Below are 19,678 nucleotides of genomic sequence, written 5' to 3'. Positions count from 1 at the left end.
AAATGACCACAATGGCCAGGGCTGGGTCAGGCTGAAGCCAGGAACCAGAAGCTCCATCCAGGTCTCCCACACAGGTGCAGGGGCCCAAGCACTTGCGCCATCTTCCGATGCTTTCCCAGGCGCGTTAGCAGGGAGCTGGATCAGAAGCAGAGCATAGGCGCCCATAGGGGATGCTGGCATGACAGGCGGCGGCTGTGCCCTCTGCGCCACAGCGCCAGCCCCTTCCCTTTGCTTCTTATTCTAGGAATTGGCTTTTGCCATAGCATTCCCCGCCCCTCCCCTTGGTCATAAAAAACAAGGAAGCTGTGCTCCCTTGCGAAGGAACAAGTTTCCCAGGCCTGTGTTGCAGCTCCTCTCCCACGGTGTGGAAAAAGCCCGGGTGCCCATCGGCCCCCCGAGGGAGGCCGGGCGAGAGCTGGTAATCCCGCGGCTTGCTCATGGGCAGCTGCTGAAAACCATCAGTGCTGCAGAGAGCACGGGCAGCACCGGGCTGACAGATCCCAACGACTCAGGCGAGTCCTACGCATGTGTTGTGCGGATCTTGCAAAATCGGATGGGTGGGGGGGGGAGGGAGTGGGGAGAGAGGAAGAAAACAATCGAGCCCCAGAGGCAACTGTAAATGAATGCTCGGCTGTGTCTGGTGTTGCTCAACGGTGCCCTGCGTTCCCAGGGGCTGAGCCAGGCTCAGCTCCAGGCTCAGGCCCTGCTGATGGCTCATTTCAGCCCCGCTGGAAGGAACACAGGGAGCTGCTTCCCAGCTGCACTGCGGCCTTTGGGCAGCAGCGGCCCAGCCACGCCAGGGCATTAGGAGGGCATCTCTCCCATGGGAGTGGGGTGAGCAGACAAGCGCCTACCTGCACGAGCCGTGTTTACAGGAGGAAAGCGAGGTGCCTCTGTACCTCCGACACAGGCCGTCAGGGGAGAGAACAGAAGCTCATTCATTCCCTGGATGCCCCAGAGCCTAACCCTTCTCCTCCAGTTACCTGAACGCAGCAACCACAGCCCCGCAAGGCCAAGGCGAGGTGGGCGCTCTCCCCCACGCACATGCGCGCTGGCCCCTTTCCGGGGTAGGCACCGGTCGCCCTGGGACAGAGAAGGGGCGACCCTAGGGATGCCTCTCGGAGCCCTCCCTCCCTCCCCGCCCGTCTCCAGCCAGCTCTGATGGTGCTCTGTGAAGTTCACCCAGCAGCGACGCCCGCCCACCCTGCCCGCAGCCCACGCGGAGGTGCACAGGGAGAGCGAGCGGAGGGGGCCGGCTGAGAGCTGCACGGGCAGGCAGCCTGCGTTTCGGCAGGCCCCGGGGAATCTAATGAGCCTGTAATGGCCCGGCTGGAGGTGCGCAGGAAACGGCTCCTTGTGGCGATGGCTTTGAACTCCAACAGACCAGCTCGGAAGCAGGCGCACTGTTCCCTAAGGCCGAGGCCGTGTCTGCCTGATGATTGGCCGGGGCCGCGGGAAATTCTGTGGCGCCTGCTGCCCATCGTGGCCCAGGTGCCCTGGGCTCCGAGCCGTGGTTCAGCTGGGCCAGGCCCCGGTCTTTCCAGGCCTCCTCTGTCACTCTGGGTGACTTAACTTTCCTTTCTTCTTAGCAATCTTACTGATTCCCTTCCATTTTTATTTCTTTATCTGCAGGCAGAGATACAGACAGAGCGATGAGATCTTCCATCGCCCACTGGGTCTCTTCCCCAAGTGCCACGAGTCCAGAAGTCCAGCCAGGCTTCTTCCTACATGGGCGGCGGGGACTCAGGTCCTTGGGCCATCATTTGCTGCCTCCCAAGATGCACATCTGCAGGAAGCTGAATCAGAAGTGAAGCTGGGGGCCGGTGCTGTGGCTCAGCGGGTTAACGCCCTGGCCTGAAGCGCCAGCATCCCATGGGGGCACTGGTTCTAATCCCGGCTGCTCCTCTTCTGATCCAGCTCTCTGCTATGGCCTGGGAAAGCAGTAGAAGATGGCCCAAGTCCTTGGGCCCCTGCATCCGCGTGGGAGACCTGGAAGAAACTCCTGGCTCCTGGCTTTGGATCGGTGCAGCTCCAACCATTGTGGCCAACTGGGGAGTGAACCATCGGATGGAAGACCTCTCTCTCCTTCTCTCTCTCTCTCTCTCTCTCTCTCTGTAACTCTGTCTTTCAAATAAATAAAATAAATCTTTTAAAAAAAAAAAAAGTGAAGCTGGGACTGAAATCCAAGCACTCCACTCTGGGATGTGGATGTCCCAAATGACATGTTAGCACTGTGCCAAGATCCGTCCCACGGTGATGGAACCTTTTGGTTTTTTTTTTTTTTTTCTTTTTGAACACTGAAGCAGAACATTAGTGAGGATTTTTTTCCTAAAAGATCTATTTATTTATTTATTTATTTATTTGAAAGGCAGAGTGAAAGAGAGAGAGAGAGATTCTGTTGGCTTATTCCCCAGAGGGCCACATGACCAAGGCTGTGCCAGGCCAAAGCCAGAAGCCAGGAACTCCATCCAGGTCTCCTACATAGGAGGCAGGAGCCCGAGCCCTTGGGCCATCTTCCACTGCGCATTAGCAGGGAGCTGAAGCAGAGCGGAGCAGCCCGGACTCTGCTGTGGGATGTTGGCATCACAGGCAGCGGCTCAACCCGCTGTGCCACAGCACCAGCCCCGTGACTTAGCTTCTTTATGGCTTCACTTTTTTGTCTACAAATTGAAGTCAATAAACAGGATGCAGCCGGAGGAGCGGTGGGGAGGACCCAGCAGGATGAGCAACGGCAAGTCGCCCCCCCCACACACACTAGGAGCCAGAGGTGTCCAGGCCACTGCCCTCATGCTGGCTGATCCTCCTTCTCCGTGACCCTGCAACCCTCAACGCACCCGCACTCTGCTCCAGATGCCCCCAGCCCCCGGCCCCCAGTGCAGCTGTGAGCAGGACAGTCCCTGGCCTCAGAAAGCACTCATGTCCATGGCCACCAGCAAGCAATGGGGAGACGCTGCTCCAGGGCTAGGCAGAGGCCCCCTTCCCCACGGAGAACCCCGGCGCCCTGCCCCGCACAGCCTGCACACTCCCACACAGGCATCGCAGACCCCAAAATCCATCGCTTCTGTGTCCCACTCTGTCGGGAAAACACAGCTCCCCCTCTTGACACTGACTTCCCAGTCTGCCCTGAGCCCTGGGGAGGGAGGGGTGTTGATGTACTGCAGGGCGGGGGAGGGGGTACATGCCAGGAGTGAGGCTGGGCCCCTGAGCCCACCATGTCAGGCTCGGTCACCGGGTGAGAGGCAGGGCAGCCGGCAGAGGAGAGAGGCTGGGAAAGAGCCTGACTCCCACCCCCACTCCTGCCCCACGCCACTCCCCTCTGGTGCTGACCCCCTCCCCACTCCCAGCCCCAGGAGGGGACCTTGCTGGGCTGCCCCCCTCAGCGGCCACCCCCAGGGTATTTGATCCACCCCTCGGCACCAGAGCCCACCTGACAGGTTCACCCTTGGGGGGTGCCCCATCTCTGCTCCCGAGGGGTGGAACTACATGGAGCCCTGTAAGGCTGTGGGGCTGAGGGCACTTGGGTCCAGACAGACCTGATTTGATTCGCACCCAGTGCCCTCCTGGGCAGGCTGCCTCTCAGCTTCTAGTTGCACGGAGACCTTTTGGGGGAGCTGGTGGGCGCTGCTCCTCCAGGGGCTGGCACTTTGATAAGATATTTATTTGCTCTACCCAGGGTGGGCCACAAAGGGAGGGAAGTCTCAGCTCCTTTGTTTGGGTAAATGGGGCTGCCTGGAGGGGCCAGCCTGGGGGATGGGGGATGGGGGGGTGGTTTTATCCCAGAGCAGAAAGAATAGGGGGCTTGACCAGAGGCAAGAGGGAAGTGGGGGTGCGAGGAAGCCCAGGAAAGATGGGACTGCAGGCTGGACCATCTAACAGCGGGCAGTGACCATGACCGCCCCTTCAGCGTCACCAGCTCCCAGCACCCAGGGCAGCTCACGGTGTCTTTACAGAATCCTGGAATTCAGCCAAGTCTTCCTCGCCCTCCTACTGTCATTGAAGACTGCGGGCTGCACAGAGGAGGAGGAAGAGGAGGAGGACGCCTGTCTTGCCCTTGGCTCAAGGCAAGCCCAGGGGAGAGAAAGCCACCTCCCACTCCCGGAGAAGCAAGGGCCGGAAGTGCCAACCAGCAGAGCTGTGAATCCATGGGAGGCCCACTGAGGAGTGTGGGCAGAGAGTGAGGGGTCGCCCTCCCCCACCAGCTGCCCCTCCCCACTTCCCCTGCTGGTTCTGGAAACTTCAGTTCCTACCCGGTGGGTTAGAGCAGGATCAGCCAATGGCAGCCTGTGGGCCCCAGCTGGCCCGCCACTTTTTTTTTTTTTTTAAGATTTATTTATTTATTTGAAAATCAGAGTTACACAGAGAGAGGGGGGAGAGAGAGAGAGGTCTTCCATCCGCTGGTTCACTCCCCAGATGGCCGCAACGGCCGGAGCTGCACCGATCTGCTGCCACTTGTTTCTCTAGCCAGAGTCGCACTGAGACACAGTCCCCTCCTGACTTCCAGTGCTATGTCTTCCCAGAGCAGCGGGGATGGGTTCCAGGAGGCCTGAAAGACCTGAGTTACTGATTTCCCTGTATGTGGGAGAAAAGGTAGGGAAAGAGAGAGGGGGTGCCTCCTGCACCCCTTCCCTTGGCGAGGAAGGAGGAGCTGGCGGCCAAGCGAATGTTGGTGACATTGAGGTCCAGGCCGGCTCTACGTCAAGCCAATGAGGGCGGGGGGAGGCAGCTGTGGGAGCACAGAAGCCCCAGGAAGCTGAAGGACCCAGGGCGGGAGCTGAGATGTGAGCCCCCACCCGGGGGCAGGGAACGGGGCGGAGAGGGGCACAGTGCTGGCACCGAGGACCCCTGTGGCCGTCCCCCTGCACACCTAGCTCAGGTAGAGGAGGCCCCATGCTTGGGTTTTCTAGAGAGGAAGCAAGCACAACACTGCCCCTGGAGGAGGCGAGGGGGAAGGGCAGGCGGGAGAGCAGCGTCCCCTCCCCCAGCTGGGGACTCTGTGCTGGGACATGCGCTGGCCTCCCTGACAATGACCCCACACACTCTGCGGGGCAAACCCAGCCCCTCTGCGGCTTCCCAGGCTGCCCTGATATCACAGCTTCCAGGGTGGCCGTGACCCCTCCCCCTCCTGTCCCCTCCCCCACCGCAGCCAGGCTCACCTCTCCTATTTCCGGTTCTGCACCCTGCACCCAGGCCCCAGGAACCGCCAGTCCTCCGCGTGCCTTTCTCCTTCCCAGCTGGTGGGAGGCCACCTTCCACGTCCACTCTGAACTCCGCCCGGTGCCCTGCCCTGGCTTTGCGATTTCCTGTGTGTGCGTGTCCACAAAACCAACAGCCCTGCAGCCCTCTGGCCGGCCAGGCTCCTCGGCCTTGGCAATGACGTCACCCAGCCAGGCCCACTCCTTTGCTTCCTGCTCAAGACTCCCAACAGAGGCTTGGGGGCCCCTGGGGCTGAGTCCCCGACCTCACAGGGCCCAAAATAGTGAGAGGCTGGGCTCATGCCAGCGGCTGCTGAAGCCAGGAGGAAGTGCCCTGTGCGTTGTCCCAATCTTCCGGTTGTCACAATTCCCTGTGTGCTCAGTCCTGCTCACTCTGCTGAGGGCCACCAAGCAAAAGCAAGGCCTGCGAGGTGCAAGGGCTGCGTGGTCGCTGGTGCTCTCCCACCCTAAACATCTCCAATTGGAGAGGGACCTGGTCAGACCCGGGCTGCAGAAACCTCCCCGCTGGCACGCCCAGAAAGGACCAAGGTGCGGAAGCCTGGTGAGCTGGCGCCCAGGGGGCAGTGCAGGCTGTCAAGACGGAAGACACTCGGGGCGTCCTTGAGACAGGATTGCAGGACCCCTGACCCGTCTTTAGGGGTCAGGCTAAGAGAAAAGGGAAGGCAACTCGTGTCTCTCCTGCACGGCCAGCACTGAGCCATAGTACCCCACCCCCACCCCCCAGCAGCGGATACAGGAGCATCCAAGAGCCGGGCTGCCCCGCAGGGAGGAATGAATTATGGTTGCAAAGCATGACGTCATGACGCAGACACGTATCGTGACGCAAACGCGCGATGGCAGTGAGCGGCTGGGACAGCAAGCAGGTGCCCACGTGAGGGTGCGGAGGAGAAACAGCGACTGCCTACAAAGCAGAGAGACCGAAAAGCCTCGGGAATAAGGCGGGCGCGGACTCCGGACAGTTGCTGAAGAAAAAGTTAGGAAAACACAGGCCCTAGGCGAGCTGCCTCCTACACAAGCCAGGGGTTCCAGAGGGTTAGCGAGAGCTGGCAGGACGCCCCGCGGATCCCTAGTCGGGTACGCCGCGCAGGCTCTGGGTGCTGCCTCTGGAGAGCTCGCTCCATCCGCAGACGGCTCCATGTGCTTCAGAGAAATCTCTAAGGCCCCAGTCAGGGAACCTTCGCGGTACAGGTGGGGAAGGAGCAAGCAGAGCCGAAGAGGGGCCAGCTGGTGTGGCCCCTGCACCGGCCATGGGCCGAAGCCGAAAGAGGTGTTCGGATGTGCAGGCCCAGTGAGGGTTGGGAACGAGCCGGGACGAGAGGGACGAGGTGTGCAAGTCAGCGGCCGGTGGCCAGCGGCTCCTGGAGGCCAGGTGGATGACAGGCTGCTATGGAAAGTCCGCTGCAAAATCCAAGGCAGTGGATGGTTCCTAGGTCCCCGCAGGGTTGAGCTGCGGGGGCCGAAGATGAGCCAGAGCCACCGCACCCTACCCTCCATGCCCCCGCCAGGGCAGCCTGCCCACATCACAGCTCTGTCAAGGGTCCCCCAACCTGGTGTGAGAGGGCTCCAAGAGGCTTGTGGGAAAGGGAAGGATTGAATGAAATCCATGCCTCATTTTTGCATAACATGTTTTTCCATACGCATGGTTTTCACAATCTCTTGCACCAAAATAGACTTTTCGTTCTACTGGCCCATGAACTTTTTTCCAAGTCCCCTCCTAAGACAAAACGTCCCTAATGCCACATGGCATTCCCGTGACCCAGCGCCCAGCCGGGCAGAATGTGCATCCCCAAGTGCAAGGCGACAGGTCCCAGGTCAGGGTCCAGGCTCCACCCAGACGGCCAAGGGCGCATTATGCCCCCTCCCTCGTGGCTGAGGTCAGTTGTTTGGGCTAAGAGCAGATAAAGGCCATATCCTCCGATAGCAGCCCAGAAGGCCAGGGCCACTGTGGACACCAGCGGGAATGTGTGTCAATGTCAAGGTCTCCGTGCTTTTTCGAGGCTCCCGTTGCACGTGGAGGAAGCGGTCGCCTGTGGAGCTCCTGGCTTCCTCTCGCTTTCCAAAGCCTTTCTCAGTAAACAGAGCTGAGTGTGGGAACGGCTTCCTCTCAATTACAATGCAAATTGATTAATGCCGTAAAAATGCGAGCGAAAACCGCCGGCCCTCCGCAACAGTGGGGCTTATGTTGTCTGCCCAGCTTTGCACGGGGGGAAACTTCCTTAAGAGAGCCTGCATTGTTCACCCTTTTTCTTGGCACACCCACTGCACCCAAAGCCTGTAATAACGCAGGTCATTAAACCAAACAACTGCACTTGGAGCCTTTTCAAGGCAGTGATTCAGGCAAGCGCTGTCCGCACGGAACCGGTTTGCAAGGTGCGATCCATCGGATGCTGCTGCCCTCACCACCCAGGGGGAGACCGGCCCCCACCACATTTGCTAAGCCAAAAAAAAAAAAAAAAAAAAAAAAGGCGCTTTCTCGAAGCCGCTAGGTGGCGCTGGGTGTTTACCCAAAAAAGGGCAGGCTGTGCCTGGGCGTAGCTCCGACGTGCTGAAATGCCATTTTCCTGTGCAATGACCCTTTACACCAAAATGAATTGGAGGAGGGGTCTCTGTGCTGAGAAACACCTGAAAGTTTTCGACCTGGGAGAACCCCCTAAAGTGTGGCCAGAGATGCCCGTCTCTCACTTTACAGGAAGCGGTGGGAAGGGGTCAAGCAGTGTGTGTGTGTGTGTGTGTGTGTGTGTGTGTACGAACTTGGGAAGGGGCGGCCAGAATCCAAAGGGAGAGGTCTGCCTACAGAGCTCAGGAGAAGGGTTAGATGACCCTGAAGCACCTTCCAGCTTAGGAAGCTCTGTTTGCTAAAATGGCATTTACTTATTCTATTTATTTGAAAGGGAGAGGGAGAGAGAGAGAGAGAGAGAGAATCTGCCATCCACTGGTTCCCTCCCCCCAAATGCCCACAACAGCCAGGGCTGGGTCAGGCCAAAGCCAGGAGCCAGGAACTCCATCTGGGTCTCCCACATGGGTGGCAGAGACCCAGGCACTCAAGGCATTGCCCACTGCCTACCGGGGTGCGCATTAGCAGGAAGCCGGCATTGGGAGCAGAGCCGAGACTTGAACCCAGGCCCTCCGACACGAGTTGCAAGCATCCCCAGCAACGCCTTAACCGCTACTGCCAAACACCCACTCGGTTTTCTGGCCTATCTGCCGTGAACTGAAAGAGGAAAGCTAGTGCTTCTGTTCCAGACAAATCATGCAAACGTAAGGAGCGAGAAGTTTATATCAAAGCAGCAGATGTATTTCTAAAAGCAGTCTCCTCTTAAAGGAACCCGCTCCCTGGGTTTAGGCAGCAGCATCCAGCAGCGGGGCCTTTCCAGGGCTAACAGAAACTCCCAGCATGAGCCGCGCCTGCGCACACACACAGCGCTTGCCAAGTACTGTTATCTATAGGGTGTTCACGTCTTGCTTCCATTTTTTTCTTAATTAAAAAAAAAATAAGTTTCCTGTTCTAAGTGCTCAGAAAATGCTGGATTAAAACGCAAATCTTCTGGGGGCAGGCGTTGTGGTGCGGCAGGTTCAGCCACCACTTGTAACACCGGCACCCCCCATGGGGAGTCCCGGGGCAGCTTCGAGTCCCAGCTGCTCTGCCGCCAATCCAGCGCCCCATAACACGCTTGAGAAGCAGCCAGTGCTGGCGCGAGTGTTTGGGTTCCTGCCACCCACACGGAAGCCCGAAGGATGCTCCTGGCTCCTGGCTTCAGTCTGGCTCGGCCCCAGCTGCTGTGGCCATTTGGGGAGTGAACCAGCGGATGGAAGGAAGACCTCTCCCTCTGTCTCTCTGTGACTCTGCCTCTCGAATAAATAAATAAAAATCTTTTTAAAAAGTACATACATACAATGGTCCGATGAGCTCTCTGAACAGCCAAGGGGTGGACTCCGGCCCTCAGTTTCTGGAAAGCCAATTAGCATTTCTGAGAACCAGAGTGTTTGTGAGGAATGCAACATTCCGGCCAGGCCAGCGTTGACTGGAAGTCCCGCAGCCGTCCCGGTGAGTTCCTGGCACTTGGGCAAAAATGGCCAGCCCAGTTTGCTCGCACCCCGAGGGCAGGGGAAGGGCGGGGCCCAGGGGAAGTGCACTGGGGGGCAGGCACTGCCCCAGGCACTGAGCGATCCCCCCCCAGGCTGGTGTTGGGTGCCTGTCCCTGTCCGGCAGCTCTCTCCGAAGCCATAGAGCCACAGAAGCAAGTGCCTCCAACAGAAGGAAGTCTGGACGCTGCAGGAGCCACGCGGCTTGTGAAGGGCTGCGGTGGCACCAGGCGGGGCGGCTCTGCAGTGCTCGCCTGCGTCGCAGCCCCCAAGGCAGAGCCTTCCCCACTGAGGGAGGGGCTGGCGCCTCCCTCCTTTTCTGAGATGAGAAGACCCAGGTGACTCTCCGCTTGAGAGAGGGGCAGAGTCCTCACAGGCGGCGTCAAACTGCCCTTCCTGGTCCGCGTCAACAGGTTCAACTGCAACCTGCGATGCCTGCAACCCATGAGTGCCGGTTCGAGTCCCGGCTGCGCCACTTCCTATCCAGCTCTCTGCTATAGCCTGGGAAAGCAGTGGAAGATGACCCAAGTGCTTGGGCCCCTGCACCCATGTGGGAGACCCAGCTGGAGTTCCAGGCTCCTGGCCTTGGTCTGGCCCAGCCCTGGCCGTTGCAGCCATTTGAGAAATAAACCCAGATAGAAGATCTCTCAATCTCTCTCTCTCTCTCTTTCTCTCCCCCCACCCCTTTCAAATCACTCTGCCTTTTAAATAAATAAATCTTTTTAAAAAATCCTTTTTGTTGCTTCAGAAAACTGAGATGCCAGACATTTTCAAAGAGCTGTCAAAAACTCTTTTCAGGGTTAAATGTTAAAAAACCGGACTGGAAAATCCAGTGACCATTGTGGGGATGGAACCTGAGAAGGTCTGCAGAGCGTGCAAGAACTCCCATGCAGATCGCTGAGCAGGGCGTCCGGGTCCCCATGGGCCAGAGAAGGCGAACCTAAGAGTGGCTCACCACGCTATGGCGCTGACTGCTGTGTGAGATCAAGCTGAGGGCTGTTCCCCTCTGAGCCTCAGGGTCCAGACACCTGAGCCTGCAGCGCCAGGGACCCACCGGAACAAATGCCCAGAGGCTGCCACGCACTCAGCTAGATGACTTTGCCACTTCTGGCCACGGATCAGCCGCCGTGGCCCACGGGTCTGCTGGGCTCGGGAGGGTGACGTAGCCGAAGGCGGTGCTCACGCCTGTTCTGGTGCAGTCCTGGCCCCACCCCCGAGTGTAAGCGGGACCTGTGCCTTGCTACTAACCAATAGGGTCTAGCCATTGGTTGTCACTCCAAGTGACTCCCATTCCACCGTACACCTGCAGGCCTTGGAGACGCCGCAGTGCGAGCTGTCCAGGGAGAGGACCACCTAGCGGGGGACCTGGGCAGCCCTAGACTGAATGTAGAGTCTCTGTTCCAGCCAGAAATCCCCGCAGCTCTCACTTTTCCAGCCACAAGGCGGGAATTCTGCCGACAGTGGGGAGGAGCTTGGGAGTGGATTCTGGCGCAGGCGCCACCGTTGAGCGCAGTGGATAACCAGTACGCCCGCCGTGCAATCAGCAACTGGAGAAGTGGTTGGGGGCAGCAGACTGGATGAGAGCGAGGGGCTGCTGAGGGGAGGGCGGCGCCAGCCCTGCCCACCTCCCGGGGGTCTCTGTCGCCAGAGGCAGCTCACCAGCCTTGTGATCACCCACAGCGGGAACTTGGAGGACAAGGCCAATCCGTCTTCTTCACCCCTTCCCCCCTTCCCTGCGGCTGTCACAGGGTACCCGAGGCTGGGTGACTTAAAGAACAGAGGTTTATTTTGGTTCATGTGACTGGGCACTGGCCAGCCTAAGAGCACGGTGCCAGCTTCTCCAGCTCTCTGCAGAAAGCAGAAGGAAAAGTGCGGAGGAGACAAAACACTAGGGTGGCAGACTTGCTTTGTGCAAACCCCTTGCGGTAACTGACCCAGGCCCACAGGAGCGGCGTTAATCCTCTCAAAGGCCCCACCCCGCTCGCTGCACCGTCACAATGGCCCTCGGTTTTCAGGATGAGACTTGGCAGAGATAAACCACAGTCAAGCCAAACCACAGCAGCCCCGATCCAACACCATCTTTCTGATTTGCCTCTTTTTTAAAAAGATTATTTATTTGAAAGGCAGAGAGAGAGAGAGAGAGAGAGAGAATCTTCCATCAGCTGGTTCACTCCCAGATGGCCACATCGACTGGACCTGGGCCGATCCAAAGCCAGGAGCCAGGAGCTTCTTCCAGGTCTACCATGCGTGTGCAGGGGCCCAAGGCCTTGGGCCATCTTCCACTGCTTTCTCAGGCCATAGCAGAGAGCTGGATTGGAAGTGGAGCAGCTGGGACTTGAACTGGCACCCATATGGGATGCCAGCACTGCAGGCGGATGCTTTGCCTGCTACACCACAGCACCGGCCCCTGCTTTTACCTCTTAAAATTGTCTCAAATTCAAACTCTTCTCCATCAGCCACTGCTTTTCCAGGATGGCAGTGAGCTCCCTGCCTCCATCTCACTTCCTTTTACATCCTGCTGATGAGCACGGACGTCATCGGGGCCGTTTGTCCCCGTGTCTGCTGTAAGCTCAACACGAATCTTTCCCAAGACTCCTAGAAAGAAAAGTGCTGTCCCGACCCGAAGCTGTGCTATTCAGCACCTGTGTTCTTGTTTACCCCGCCCCCAGATACAAGCCATTCTCACCGCCTGGCCCAGCAGCTCTGGAAGTCCACCCTTAGGATGGAGCCGTGCCAGTGGGTGGTGGCTGGAAGAGGGATGGGGACTGCAGGGCTTGTCACCAGTGCCCCACTGTATGTGGCCTACTTCAGACCCAGAGGCATCTCAAAACAGGGGAGTCCCCAGGGGCCAGTACTAAAGCCACCGTCTGCAGCACCAGCAGCTCAGATGGGCAGTGGTTCAAGTCCCGGCTGCTCCTTTCCCATCCAGCTCCCTCCTGCTAATGGCCTGGAAAAAGCAGCAGAAGATGGCCCAAGTCTTTGAGCCACTGCACTCATGTGGGAGACCTGGATGAAGCTCCTCACTCCTGGCTTTGGTCTGGCCCAGCCCTGGTCATTGTGGCCATTTGGGGGGTGAACCAGCAGAAGGAAAATCCTTTTGTCTCTCCTCTCTATATACCTCTTTCAAATAAACAAATATTTTTTAAAAACCAGGGGAGTCTGCCACAGGGCGGCCTCCTGCAGAGGCTCCCAGCTACCCACCTCCCCATTTTCCCCGGGGTCAATGCAGTCACTTGTAGCTGCCTGTACACAGCAGACTGTTTCACTGTTTCTTTCATTTTGCTCGTATGCTGCCTCTGTCTCGAACACACTTTCTCCATTGGTTTGCCTCGCCCTTTCCTTTCTCATCCTTCAAGGCTCATCGCCTCATCACCTCCTCCAGGAAGCCTTCCTGAGCAGTCCAGACGGCCTTCCTCCCTTGCAGGGATGCCCACAGCCAGAGCAGTGCATTACCGCACGGTGTCACATGGTGGCGCTAGCATGGCGTATCCCTGCCGCTGCAGCTCTCACCTGTGTGCGTGATGCTGGGACTGTGTTTGCATGTCCCCCCACCCCGTGCTCAGCCCAAAGCTGGGGGGACAGAGCAGGAAGTAGTGCAATTGATGGCTTCTGCCCGTGAACTCACTGTCCACGGCTGCCGCGCCAGGAACTAGAAAGTTGATTAAAAACATAGCTCAGGGTGGGTGTTGGGTACAGCACAGAAGTCACCACTTGGGGCGCCCACATGCCACATCCGAGTGCCTGGTTAGAGTCCTGGCTCCTCTGCTTTGGGCCCAGCTTCCTGTTAATGCGCCTGGAAGGCAGCACAAGATGACCCAAGTACCTGGACCCCTGCCACGCTATGTGCGAGACCCGGATGGAGCTCCTGGCTCCTAGCTTTGACCTGGCCCAACCCCGGTTTTAGTGGGAACCAACAGATGGAAGTGCACTCACTTGCTCTCTCTCTCCCTCCCTCATCCCCCGCCATTCAAACAAAATAAAAATAAATTAGAAAGCAATAAGCAAAGCTCACGCTTCCTTATGTGTCGCTCACGTGAGCACCCACGTGGCACAGGAGCTGCCACGAGTCACCACCGGAGAAATCTCAGTTGCATGGCTGACTCTACTTCCCCGGGAGCTGGCCGGGCTCCTGGTCTCCCTTCCAGTGAAGGGGAGTCCACAAGTGTCCCTGCAGCCCCGAGCACCTCCACACCTGCTCCTCTTGCTGTGGAGCTGGGGGCCCATCCTCTGCTGCTTTCCCAGGCACATTAGCAGGGAGCTGGATTGGAAGGGAAGCAGCGCTCCGACGTGGGACGCCGGCATTGCAAGCAGCGGATTAACCCACGGAGCCACAACACAAGCCCCATAGCATGGATTCTAAGAGGAGGAGACAACACCCAGAGCAGGGACACCCAAAAAGACGCTGGAGCACTTGGGCTGGCCAGGTGGGCGCAGGCTGCCGTGCACAGTGCATGGCCACATCTGGCCAGAGGGAAGAGGATCCTTGCAGGATGGAGGCCTTGAAAGGATGGGGTTGGGGGGGACTTGGTGAGAACCTGGAATAGCAGCAGAATGAATCATAGGAGAACAGAGTGCAGAGGGGCAAGGGAAGGGCCCTGCTGAGCACCTGTCCCGCCCCCACCCCACCCCCCACGTGCCCCGCCACAAGGTGTCCGGGGCCACAGCCAAATCCATACAGAGGTGCACGTGAGCCCCAGGCGGGAGCCCCCTATCCACAGGTGCTGCGGCAGAAGAGCAGGGTGCAGGTCCAGGGGACGGAAGGTCACAGGGTAGTGACAGGGGTGCCCCAGAACCCCCAGGAACAGCCGGGGGGCTCAGTTGAAGCTGAGTTCTCATGGTGCCAGTGTACTGCAGCTTTAACTTGGGGTGTGTTTATTTGAGGCAGGGCTGCCGCCTGCTTGGAGACCAGTGACCTGCTTTGTGCTGACGTCTGCAGCCTACAGGGACGGCGCCATCTGGAGGGCGCTGGAAGCCAGCTGCAGGGGCAGCAGTGCCTACAGTGGATGGTGGGGGTGGGGGGTGGGGGTGGGAACCACCAGGACCACCACAGCCTGGCAGAAAGCTCACAAGGAAGAGGAACAGAGCCGCCTCTGGGTTTAGAGAAATAGAACTAAGCCAGACTTCTAAGGTAACCGAGAGAACTTTGAAAAAAAAATTATTTATTTATTTGAGAGGCAGAGGCAGATAGAGGTCTCCCATCACTGGTTCACTCCCCAAATGGCTGCAACAGCTGGAGCTGTGCCGATCCGAAGCCAGGAGCCAGGAGCTTCCTCTGGGTCTCCCACGCAGGTGCAGGGGCCCAAGGACTTGGGCCATCTACTACTGCTTTCCCAGGCCATTAGCAGGGAGCTGGATCAGAAGAGGAGCAGCTGGGACTCGAGCCAACACCCATATGGGATGCTGGCACTGCAGGTGGCAGCTTTGCCCACTACGCCACAGCACCGGCCCCAAGAGAGAACTTCTCAATTTGCTCCGACAGCAGCCTGGACTGGGAGGTGGGTCCCTGTACCCTGACAATGAACCAGCAGACTCAGCTGCTGCCCAGAGAAGGAAGCACCACTTTGATGGAGCTGACAACCAGCCCACATGCATTACCATCCAGTGCCAGGCGCCTGCCAGGGTAAATGAACTTCCCACTGGAGCAACGTAATTTGGTTTAGCAAAGCACTTGGACAACCCTGCAATGAGCCCCAAATGCTATCGGGCCCTGGAGACAGAGGGCGCACGCTCCTATGGGACAGGACTGTGACTGCACCCCAATTTCAAGTGACCCCTGCGTGAGGTCAGAGCGATGGGTTCCCTCTACCCTTCATCCAACAGTGATTTGCCAAGAAAAGGAAGGATTTGTGGAAATGAAATCAGGTCAAAATGGAAGACAGACCTCAAATGCGGGTCTCTCCTGCAACTTCCATTAGAATAAGTTTGGAAAGCTCCAAGAAGGCAAGAGAATGGGGGGAGCCGTTGGCTATGGCTCAGTCTGGTGCACTGACGAAAGCTGAGGCTGGGAGAAGCAGCAGAGGAGGGAAGGGGCTGCCCAGGGACGGGCTGAGCTGCCAGCAGGGTCCTTCCCTCGAAAGCAAGCAGCCCAGGGGGTGAGGGCCAAGGTGGCCACCTCCCCTGGGTCAGGCCTGAGGGGGGTCCCCCATGCCCCAGCTGATTCTCTACCCACTCACCCCAAAATCAACTGCTGTCCCACAAGCCCCACATGTGCACCTGCAGCTCCTGGTCATTCTGGAGGAAACCTGTGGTTTAGCCCAGAAAGAAGTAAAAATTGATCCGAGGGAACTCTGGGATGCAGTTAGAAAGCCCGGATATTGAGCCGCGACGCCAAGCGCAGTTGCCGTGAAAGGCAGCGGCTGGGTTCGAAGCCCACGCCGACTCCCGGATGAGCAGAAGCTTCCCGAGCGCCAAGGACCTGGTCTGCGCTGCTGTATTTTGAGATCCTACCCTGTGCCTGGCCGGTCACCAGCAGGGGAAGACGGGCAGGGAGGGAAGCAGTGACCGTGAACTCCAGAGATGGAAAACGAGGGCAGTGATGAGGCAGACAGAAACCCGGGAGGGTTCAACGCTGCTAACACTGGTTCTAGAAAGGAAGAGAACTCAGCAAGGAAATTTCAGAACCACATTTTCTAGAACAGAAGAGGCCAGTCTTCCTCACAAGAGCGCCGGAGCAGGATGGCTCATGAAGACCCACGGGCAGACCTGCCACCGTGTCCTCGGCTAAGGAGAGCGTCCTGGGTGACTGGGAGAGAGCGCAGGCCACCAGGACGGTGCCAGTGTGGAGGCGGAAGGGAGGCTGGGGGACACAGGACAAAGCCTTCCAACCAAGCGCGAGGGAAAATGATTTTGGCCTCAAAACTTCTAATGCACGCCAGACAGAGAGTAGCAGTGGCAACACTCACACACGCCCAGGGACTCTCCAAGCCTGCTCCCTGCACCCACTTCCTGAAAATACACCAAGAAAGAGATGTGAACTTGGGCCGGGCTCTGGTGCAGCAGGTGCAGCACTGCTTGGGACGCCAGCATCCCATACAGGAGCGCTGCTTCATGCCCTGGCTTCCCTGCTTCCAATCCAGCTCTCTGCTAATGTGCCTGGGAAAGGGGTAGAAAATGACCCACGGCCTTGGGCCCCTGCCACCCGTGTGGGAGACCCAGATAGAGTTCCCGGCTCCTGGTTTCAGCCTGGACCAGCCCTGGCTCTTTGCAGCCATCTGGGGAGTGAACCAGGGGATGGAAGATCTCTCTGTCTTTCACTGTCTGTCACCTTGCCTTTCAAATCAACATTTTTTGAAAAGAAAAAGCAGTTCAATTTCAAGACCATGGGAGGATAATGTCTAGGAAACAGTCTGAAAATGAAGGAAGCCAAAATGTGGCATGATGGGGCCATCAAAGGAAGAGAGCAGAGCTCAGGGGCACCCTCGGGGCAGAGGGAGACGCAGCGGTGGCACTGTGCTGGGCTCTGCTGAGTCTCATTACGGAAGCTGGAATAATTACATCACTGACTGGTATTCAACTTCTAGCCATCATTTACAGAGAAAACATCAAAGTCTGAGTTATGGTCCCAGAGTGGGATAAACGTGTCACTACCAGGGGACGTCAAAGTACAGGTGTAGCAGAGAAGGAAGATCCCACACAAGCTGGAGATGGCCAAGGCACATCCTCACCTTTCAACGTGGGATAGTGTTGACGCTGATTAAACAGGAAGCGGAAGTTTAAACACATAGCTGTAAAGTATGGGGGCGGGGAGGAGCGGCGCTGTGGCTTAGTGGGTTAAGCATCTGCCTACTTTGCCGGCATCCCATATGGGCGCTGGTTCGAGTCCCGGCTGCTCCACTTCCAATCTAGCTCCCTGTTGATGGCCTGGGAAAGCAGCAGAGGATGACCCAAGTGCCTGGGCTCCTGCACCCACATGGGAGACCCAGAGGAAGCTCCTGGCTTTGGATCCGCTCAGTTTCGGCCATCTGGAGAGTGAATCAGCAGGTGGAAGACCTCTAACTATGCCTCTCAAGTAAATAAATCTTTTTTAAAAAGGAAAAAAAAAAAAAAAGGTATAGCAGGGGCCAGCGCTGTGCCGCAGGTTAAGCTGCATCTTGGGACAGCCACATCCCATATCAGATAGTTCGAGTCCCGGCTGCTCTGCCTCCGAGCCAGCTCTGCTGATACAGCTGGGAAGGCAGCAGAAGATGGCCCAGGGCCTTGGGCCCCCGCACTCACTTGGGAGACCAGGATGGAGTTGCTGGCTCCTGGCTTTGGGCTGTTGAGGCCATACAGGGTGTGCAACAGCCGATGGAAAATATCTCTGCCTAGCCCTTTGTGTTGCTCTTTCAAGTAAATAAAAATAACCATTTTAACAAATAAAAGAGGTACAGCAGTCACCAAGAAAGCAAGCCATGATGGTGGTGATGGGGGGCGGAGGAGTGAGCAGAGCAAGGGAGCTAAACCCTCGTCGACTCCATCCTGTAGCCACTGGGAATGTTTGAGACTGAAAGCCAAGAACTAGTGGCCTTGGAATATGATTTAGAACCATGGGAGGACCAATGAATGACCTGGGAGTAGAAACAGTGAAATGTGACTTTTGAAGGCGAAGGCTGGAGTAGGGAGGCGCGAGACCACACACTTCTCATTGCAAATACTTCTCGACCATTCCAACTTAAAGGATGGTCACAATGATGGACAGTGTTCATGAGTTTTAACAATCAAATACCAAAGTCGTTGACTAATGTTAACATATTACATAACATCAACCTTTCCACTCTAAGATTTATTTCATCTATTTGAAAGTCAGAGTTAGAGTCAGAGAAAGACAAAGAGATCTTCCACCTGCTGAGCTGGACCAGCTGAAGCCAGGAGCCAGGAGCTTCATCCGGGTTTCCCACATCGGGGGCAGGGGCCCCAACACTTGGACCATCTTCCACTGCTTTTCCCAGACACATTAGCAGGGAGCTGGATTGGAAGTAGAGCAGCCAGGACATGAACCAGTGTCCACATGGGATGTTGGCACTGTAGGCAGTGGCTTTACCTGCTATGCCACAGCGCCAGCCCCAACCTTTCCACTTTTCAAACTTGCCCACCGTGAAGTCCATGGTGCTTTATTAGAGGGTAGCTTCTAGATAACCAGAGTAAACCTTAAAGTCATTGCCATTTAACTGAAATTAAACACCATAATTCACCCATTCTAAAATATACATTTCCCCCCATGTTTTTATGGCATTAATATCAAGGCAGATTAGTTTTTCTGGGCAACTACAAATTGCAAAGCCGTGGTCTTGCAGGCACTGATGGCTTAGAGTCAATACGGCAGGGATACCTACTGTCTATGCTTAGGCATTTCCCCTGGGCTACTGTACGGAATCGTGGACTATTGCTTCTTTTCCTAATACTCTTCCAATGCCTCACTGTACTCCAGCCACACGCAGGTCCCTGGGTATACCCCACTCACACCCCTGCTCCCCACCTACTGGCTCTTGCAGGTCCTGCAACCTCAAACGTCACCCCCCTGGAGAGGACGCCCGGTCCAAGCCTCTCCACCAGCGAGAGACGCCTCCTTTATTTTGCTGCCCAGCCTTATTTTCATCAGAGCCCTCACCCTGCTATTTTCACTTAGTTGTCTCTCTCCTCACTGGGGCCTAAGCTCCAGGGCAGTGGAGGAATCGCCTGTACTCGGTGCCTGGAATTGAGCCCAACACCAAGCAGCGACTCAGATGTTTCTAGAATGAACACGCCAGGAAAATGATGCTGAGCTGTGGACATTAACAGTTCATCATTTAGGCCGGCACCGCGGCTCACTAGGCTAATCCTCCGCCTAGCGGCGCCGGCACACCGGGTTCTAGTCCCGGTCGGGGCGCCGGATTCTGTCCCGGTTGCCCCTCTTCCAGGCCAGCCCTCTGCTGTGGCCAGGGAGTGCAGTGGAGGATGGCCCAGGTGCTTGGGCCCTGCACCCCATGGGAGACCAGGAAAAGCACCTGGCTCCTGGCTCCTGCCATCGGATCAGCGCGGTGTGCCGGCCGCAGCGCGCCGGCTGCGGCGGCCATTGGAGGGTGAACCAACGGCAAAAGGAAGACCTTTCTCTCTGTCTCTCTCTCTCACTGTCCACTCTGCCTGTCAAAAAAAAAAAAAAAAAAAAAAAACAGTTCATCATTTAGGAAACACTGACACACAGCGCTGCTTCCTGGTTTTCTACAGCAAAGTGCCTCCCAGGCAGAGTACCACAGCACCTTCTTTGGTTGGGAAGGCTTGGTTTCCACTGCGACCCGGCTGAGCATCACGGTAGAGGATCGCAGCGTGCAGCAGTGGCAACTCCTACGACGTACACGCCCATCACACGCACACACTCGCAGCCCACAGCCGCCACGGCAGGCATCAGAGAGGTGGCACAGCCGGGA

The 19,678-nt window shown here is 57.3% G+C and overlaps 1 long non-coding RNA gene across 1 annotated transcript; it reads right to left on the bottom strand.

Moving 5' to 3' along the window:
• Positions 1-4,306: 4,306 nt before the first annotated feature.
• On the bottom strand, positions 4,307-10,707 carry LOC149127474 (uncharacterized). Its single transcript, XR_016231640.1, has 2 exons — positions 5,154-10,707; positions 4,307-4,543 (listed from the first exon to the last, which is right to left on the bottom strand). It is a non-coding gene; the product is annotated as an uncharacterized LOC149127474 (long non-coding RNA).
• Between the last annotated feature and the right edge of the window lie 8,971 nt (positions 10,708-19,678).

Source organism: Oryctolagus cuniculus, chromosome 3 (genome assembly GCF_051225735.1).
Source record: "Oryctolagus cuniculus isolate XC-2025 breed Fujian yellow rabbit chromosome 3, ASM5122573v1, whole genome shotgun sequence".
In the NCBI taxonomy this organism is placed as follows: Eukaryota; Metazoa; Chordata; class Mammalia; order Lagomorpha; family Leporidae; genus Oryctolagus; species Oryctolagus cuniculus.
This window is presented reverse-complemented; position numbering and strand designations above follow the sequence as displayed.